At 39.6% G+C, this 7,395-nt stretch overlaps 1 long non-coding RNA gene across 1 annotated transcript; it reads left to right on the top strand.

Moving 5' to 3' along the window:
* Window positions 1-5,581: 5,581 nt before the first annotated feature.
* LOC139062399 (uncharacterized) lies at window positions 5,582-7,144 on the top strand. The gene is made up of 3 exons (XR_011515967.1): window positions 5,582-5,661; window positions 5,751-5,837; window positions 6,276-7,144. It is a non-coding gene; the product is annotated as an uncharacterized lncRNA (long non-coding RNA).
* The last annotated feature ends 251 nt before the right edge of the window (window positions 7,145-7,395 follow it).

The raw sequence follows: 7,395 nt of genomic DNA, 5'->3' as shown, positions 1-7,395 counted from the left end.
GTGAGAAGCAGGCAGGTGCTGCTGCGTTTAAGTGTTTCAGTTTTTTTCAATGAATTCGATTAAAAATAAAGGCGCCCGGCCCGGGTCCGAGGTAATTACACAGTTGTTGGCCCGAAGTCCGGCCCTCGGGCCGTCCCCCGGGCCTAGGGCTCCTGTGCAGGGCTCTATTTTGGTCGGTTGTAATGCCGTGTTAAAAATGCTCTACAAATAAAGTGGCATGGTATGGAACCTCAAACAAAAGCATAGCTGTTGTTGCCACCCACTCATAAGCAAGTGCCCTAGACACATGCTGTCATCTTTCTTTTTGCTGATTATCACGTGAAATGCTGAAATCAATCATGGTTTTGCAATTTGCCTAGAATTTTGTGACTTTGCGGGACCAGCTGTGTGGAACGTTCTCGCTGCAGTTTCACGTCTGAAACGCTCCTGGTGGAAAGGGAGCTTGTGGGTAAACGACACCTATTACATGCCTATTACACGCGTATAGGCTTTTGCAACCAGTGGAAATCTTGGGTAAGAAATATTCAATATGAATATAAATGCATTTTGATCATTAAATCAGGTTTTCACTCTTGACCTAAACACTGTTTCAGGGATTAGATTGAGACATGTCAGCTCATTTTTTCTTAACAGAGTAGATTCTAAACAAATTGAGGAGCAATTTTTTCTCAGAGTTTTATATATATATATATATATATATATATATATATATATATATATATATTGTTTATTTTCAAAGATGCAGTGTGATGAACCATTAGTTATTTTAATAGCACTCAATTAACGAGAGCTTGATTTGAAATTTTGTAATATAGGAGCTATAAATGTGGCGCTCATTACGTCCACATTAACACTTGATTTCGTTCATCGATGTCATGTCCTGAGGTGCCACGGTGGAAGGGTCACATAATGTGATGGGTTGCTAATGCTGCCATTTGAGCCCATTTCTTTGTAGGCTGAAAGAGCACAGTCGCAACACAAGAGCCAATATCGAGGCCTTTCAATGTTCCGCTGACCGGATGTCTGAGAGAGGCTTTTAACGTTGTTGCTCCAACTATTTTATTCACAGCAAACAGCTTTTTGTCCACAAACTGTGCTCCTTACAGACTTCAGCAGGTAGCCGAGCACACGGTAGCCCAAGAAATCCCAGCCTGTCTGGAACTTTAGGGAATTTTTTTACAAGGCTTTTTAACTTAGTTCAGACTTGAACTTGTTATTGTAAAAACAGAAACCTTTCACTGACAAATGATGTTAGAGATAGTTTAATAATTAAAATTTGAGCCATAATTCTACTTGTTTTGGTTTGTTTAGACACAACTTAAATTAGCTGTCTGTAGTTTTTCTTTTATCTGATGGCTAGTGGCTGACATGTGTATTACATCATGACCTACTTTCATTTCTGTATTTAAGGCCGAAAGCAACGCCTATCGTTCATGAACACACTCCTCTAGCCACAAAAACAGAGCTAAAACATATTGTTTTACAATTGGTATGCTCATGTTATGTTGTGTTTTCATATGTTTATATTTTAAAGACTTACTTGTCCATGAGAAATGTTGCAAGCGGTAATCCAATGCTATTGATTAGTGCTGACCAGCACTCATTTCATATTGCATTGAGCTCTATGGGGGCAAGCTTACCAAAAAAATTGCCTTTACCTACACTATATCACAGTACATGATAAAACAACCATTTTCATGTATTTCTGAAAAATCATACATAACTCCTGAAAGGGGGAAACTCTGGATAACAACTTTAAATGTGTCCTATATATTAAAAAAAAATTTAAAAAGTCATTTTTAGATGGACACAACTGGGTCTAAATTTCAGTTATTATGAGTTAATTTTGGTAAAAATTAAATGTCGTGTTAGCAACCATTTAGACTTTTCTGAAGAAACAGCTTTAAAGGTACAGTATGTACAATGTCTACAGTGAAATAATCACACAACTCAACCATGATGGAAGGAAGTTTGTACTAAAACAGATTTAAATCTCAGCCGGCTGGGGGGGTTGTCAGTTTTGCTTTTTAAAACAAATGAATACAATAATTAAAACTAAAGATGGCTGTATACTGTTAACAATTGTTGAGCTTGTGAGGTTGTCAGGTTTGTACTGACTCAACGCTGATATGCCGGCGTTTGTGATTCGACACCATGCAGGTAAAAAGCTCCAGTTGTTTAAAGAGCAAGTCACCCCCTACAAGAAACTTAATTCACTCCCACTTCATGTTTGAAAAATGCAACAAATGCTGTTGCTTGGCAGATCAAGAGGGCGGAGCCGCTAACAAATACACACACACACACACACACACAGGCTCACAATGGCATTATGACATCATAATATACCAGATGACATCATAGCATACCTCTTAGCCAATAGCGGTGGCAGATTTAAATTCAAATACAGTGCAGAATTTTCCCCTGACGACGGCGCAACACTGACAGTTTTAGGCAGAATATTTGAATTTTAACCAAGATGCACTGAACTGCCAAATTATTGACTACACGTGTCTGTAGCATGATTAGACACTCCTTTATATAGTTTATCAGCAAAAAAAATGTGATTTGGAGGTGACTTGCTCTTTAAAGAACCGGAGCCAGTAAACAGGAGCAGCCCAGAAGTTCTTGTACCCTTAAGAAGCCACAGAATTATTTTGTTTTACTCAAATATTGGGTGAAGCAGGCAAGAGGCTAACGTTAAGCTAACAATGTTAATGGGTGAATTAGAGGCAAAAACTGAAAACCTGGGAGTTTTTGAACACATGTCAGGCGTGGTGTAAAATTTTGTATTTTAAAGGTCTCAAAAAATTGCAATAAAACTAGCTCTACAGCGCCCCCTACAATGTGAAAAATACCCCCTCTATAAACCTTAGTTTGTCATACAGTTATAAAATTTTGTACACTTGTAGTACTCAACAGTCTGCACAGAAAAGCCTCTTGCAACCATGGTCAACATATAACAGGAAGTCGGCCATTTTGGTTTGAAGTGGTGATTTTGACCCTGTTTTGACCATTTCTAGGGTCCGCTTTTGATTGATTTACTCAATCACTTTTTGCACAATCATCTTGAAAGTTGTGGGAAATTTCTCAGAAGGTATGGGCGATCAAATAGAAAAATACAACTGACTTTTCATACATGCTGGGGGGCGTGACCAGGCCTCAAATTTCGACTACTCGTTAAAAATATAAATGGCCATAACTTCATACTCAAATAGAGTAGAGTTACAAAAATGTCTGTGGTCATTTAACATCCAGCCACAAACTAAATTGAATGGTCGGATGATGACATCACACAAGCCCCGCCCCCTCAGGACCAAAAAGGTCAAGTTTTACTGTGATATGTGCCAAATCACCCCATTTCACTTAATCACCATAAATGTGTAGCTGGTAACTCAAGATAAGTGGGTGTTTCTTGGCGTCACTTTATGGGAGTTTTCAAAAGACTGTGGCGGCACGCCGAAGTCAGGCGTACCACTGTGGCCATACGTTTGCCTCCCATTTCGTAATTTCTAAAGATATCACCACAAAACTTCTGGTGAGTGATCCTAGTATGGCCCCCAAAAAATCTTATGTGAAAATCCGGTGGGCGTGGCCTAATTTCTTAAATAGCACAAAGCTATGCTTTGACTGAGGATTACGAAATTTGGTACACTAATGTAGTGTCTCAGGACCTACAAAAAAGTCTCTTGGAGCCAAGGTCAATGTTGTCCAGGAAGTCGGCCATTTTGGTCCAAGTACTTGATTTAGTGGTTTTTGCACACGTCTTTTGGAAAGTGATGCCCCATCGCCCTTTACACCAATCCCCTTCAACCTTCTGCTATAGACTCTTAAGAAATAGGGGAAAAATTCAACCGTTGGATTTTTCAAAAGTTGAAAGGTGTGGGCGTGGCTAAGCCTCAAGTTTTGACGTGTTGCCACGCCACTCTTTTTTTTCACAGCTCCCTATTGGACTCATTTCACCCAGTCACCAGCAATCTCTGGCAAATAGCAGTAGACAAGTTGAGGTCACTTGGTCTCCAGTACTGGCAGGTTTCGAAAATAGGCGGGGCTTTGGGAGCATGGCGAAATTCGCCATCACGCCATGGAAATACATTTGCCTCTCATTTCCTCAGTTATCGTGATATCATTACAAATTATCTGGTGAATGATCCTAGTCAGACCACCAATAGAAATAATTATGGCCTATTTTCTGAAATAGCGCCACCTAGGACCATTAAAACTGTCAGCCCCAAGCCATGCTTTGACTGAGGATTACGAAATTTGGTACACTAATGTGGTGTCTCAGGACCTACAACAAAGTATCTTGTAGCCAAGCGCAAAGTCGCACAGGTCGGCCATTTTGGTCCAAGTACTCGATTTAGTGGTTTTCGCACACGTAGTTTGGACAGTGATGCCCCATCGCCCTTTTCACCAATCACCTTCAAACTTCTGCTATATACTCTTAAAGGAGACATAACATGAAAAACCCACTTTTTTATCCGTTAACACGGTGTGTTTCACATTTTAAGTGTCTAAGTGAGCAAAAAGGCTTATATTATTCACTGGAGTTGCTATTTAGATATTTAATAATTAAGTTTTGGGCATATTTGTCCACCCGTTCAGTTTTTCAAATTATCTATTAAATCAGTAATTTATTTCGTCAGGATAACTACCAAATATGGTAATGGCCCTCGGCTAAACACAGAGCCAATCCGCCATTTTTTCATCTCGCTAAGATTTTTTGTAGTCCTATTGGAAAAATGCAGAATGTCTGGTTATTTTAGCCATACATAGCTCAAAACTGTTCCTCGTTTTAAGGAAGGGTGGTGTGGCAGTATTTAAACCCAGGAGCTGATGACACTACTGCTAAAAAAAACAGAAGAAAAAGTAGTGTGTGTGTGTGTGTGTGTGTGTGTGTGTGTGTGTGTGTGTGTGTGTGTGTGTGTGCGCGCGCGCGCGTGGTTCGTTCGTGTCTCCTGGCTAGTAAGTACTGAGGGCTTCATCTATCTAAAAGGAGTCATTAATGTGACAGCACCGGGACACAGCAGCAGAGCGGTAAGCTTCATATCACTCTAAAATGTCGACGAACTTTACTTTAGGTTTACGGGCATTAGCAGCACTAAAGCGTTAGCGTCCGGCTTGCTATCGCTAGCACAGTATGCTAGTAAAGTTAGCACCCAGATTAATGTGGATTTGGCTGATTTTCGTGGAATAAAACGTGATTTCTGATCAACGCCTTCTTTTACACCAGATGTACATCCACTGATTGTAGCAGCAGAGAGCCTGTGTGTTATTTTACGTGAGTGTGATGTAATCTTAGCATCCAGTAAATAAAGTCCCATATCAGCTAAAATGCAGCGTGACAAAGTCATTAAAGTGCGTCAACACAGTGGATTTAATAGTTTTAAAGAACAATCTCTGAGTGAAGTGAGGTTAGTTTTTTGTCTCACTGCAGATATAAAAACTAACTCTGCATCAGTCAGACGCAGCAAAGCTCACCGTCTGTATGAGCGTGAGCATCGGAAAGCTGATCAAATCGGCTGTAAATTAATTAAAACAAAGTAAAAATGTTCCTTTGCTTTTTAGAGTCCACATCCAGAATGCTGGAGCCGTGTTTCACTGACAGGCTGTCAGACTAACGCCCTGATGAGCTCAGCTGGGACAAACTGGTCTGATGTTTAGGTAAGTGAAGATCTGCTTCTCCAAGTCCTTGAGATGCTAGTAAAAATAATTTAGCCAGCTTGCTAATGTTACTTTTCTTCTCCTCTAAGGAACACAGAACGCTCAGATGTTGGAGCTCACGTCACCTACTGAGGAAGGAGACCCACCAGTAAAGAGACGGTCTGGACCAGACCAAAGTGAGTGATGACACACCTCAGCCACCCTCATCATTAAGAACACCTCACCCCCTGAATCCCTCCGTCTGATGACAGCAGAGTGATTTATTTGATGTTTTACTTGTTTAGTCTGTTTAGAAATTATTGAATTACATTATTTTCTGTAATCGACCATCTGATCTGGATGTGTGCAGAATAACTTTCCCCAAATTCAGCAGCAGCTGGCCTACAAAAACAGCTGCAGCATGTAGTAAGTCTGTCTGCACTGCTCTCTAATGAGCTTCCTTTCATAAGGAATCATTTGTATAATTTTTGTGTTACTATTTTATTACATTTGTAAGAATATGAAGTCACTGCAGCAACACAAACGTGACTATAAACATGAAAGCTAAAGAAACAACTTTCCTAAAGCTGCTTGTAAACAAAATATGTCATTAAAGTTATCGTCTATCATTGCAGAATATGGCGATGACATCATGGAAGTGGTCTTTGGAAAAGTTTTCCCTGAACCAACTCCGTTTCTAGATGAGGTAGAGAAGATCTGCATCTCACCAACTCTCTGGTCTCAGTATTCAGACAACGGAGGTCTCCCACTGTTATCCAGGACCAGTTTGAAGCCCACATACTTCCCCTCCCTCATCATCAGGAAACATCAATCCGTATCCTGAGGACAACAGAAGACGGCAGGAGGACAGGAACTCTGAGACCTAGACACCACCAGCACCGAGACACAAAGCACCTGTGTGCACGCCTGTTTAACTACTAAAACCTGTTTATTATATAGTTCTACTTATTTGCTGTGAGGTTAATACTTAGAAAATTTGTATATTAATGTAAACAATAAAAAAATCACTGATTGTATGCTTTCTTTTAGATGTAATGGTCCAAACTCCGCCTTGTAGACATTTATTGCATCCTGTAGGTAAATACACAGAACAGGCTCAGATCCAGGATGACCCAGCATGCACTTCTTCCATTCTGGCTGTTAGGGATTGTATCAATAACTCAATGCCTACTGATGTTTCCACCTAACGGTATTTATTTAGAATGCAGGTAAGATTTAACTATATTTGTTAGCAAAGCAGACTGATCTTGGGAATTTCACTGCAGCACTGATGTCCACCTCTCTGTACACATTAGAGAGAATTACCACTTTACAGCTAAACACATTTAATAAAGATATAGGCTATGCATTGCAGACAATAAAAACAAAGTTCTAAGCATTAGAATTATAGTGATCATATTAAAGAACATTTGGAGGAATGTTCTTTATTTTTGACTAGAATCTCAAATCTTTAAATTAAAATGTAACTGCTTTTTATCCATTTTCAGCCATTAAGACACCCAATATTAAATACGACTACTTATAAAATTATTTATAATTATATGTATGTATATATATAGATAGAGATCTTAATAAAATATATTTTAATGGTGTTTTAATTAGCTGTATCATTTTTTAAACATTTTTTATAGAAATAAATAAGCAAGCAGCATTCCTTGTGTGTGTGCGCGTGCGCGAGCCTGCTCGCTTGTCTCGTCGGCCGTGACGGATGTGTGTGTGTGTGTGTGCGCGCAC

This window comes from Nothobranchius furzeri, chromosome 13, assembly GCF_043380555.1.
Source record: "Nothobranchius furzeri strain GRZ-AD chromosome 13, NfurGRZ-RIMD1, whole genome shotgun sequence".
Classification (NCBI taxonomy): domain Eukaryota; kingdom Metazoa; phylum Chordata; class Actinopteri; order Cyprinodontiformes; family Nothobranchiidae; genus Nothobranchius; species Nothobranchius furzeri.
This window is presented reverse-complemented; position numbering and strand designations above follow the sequence as displayed.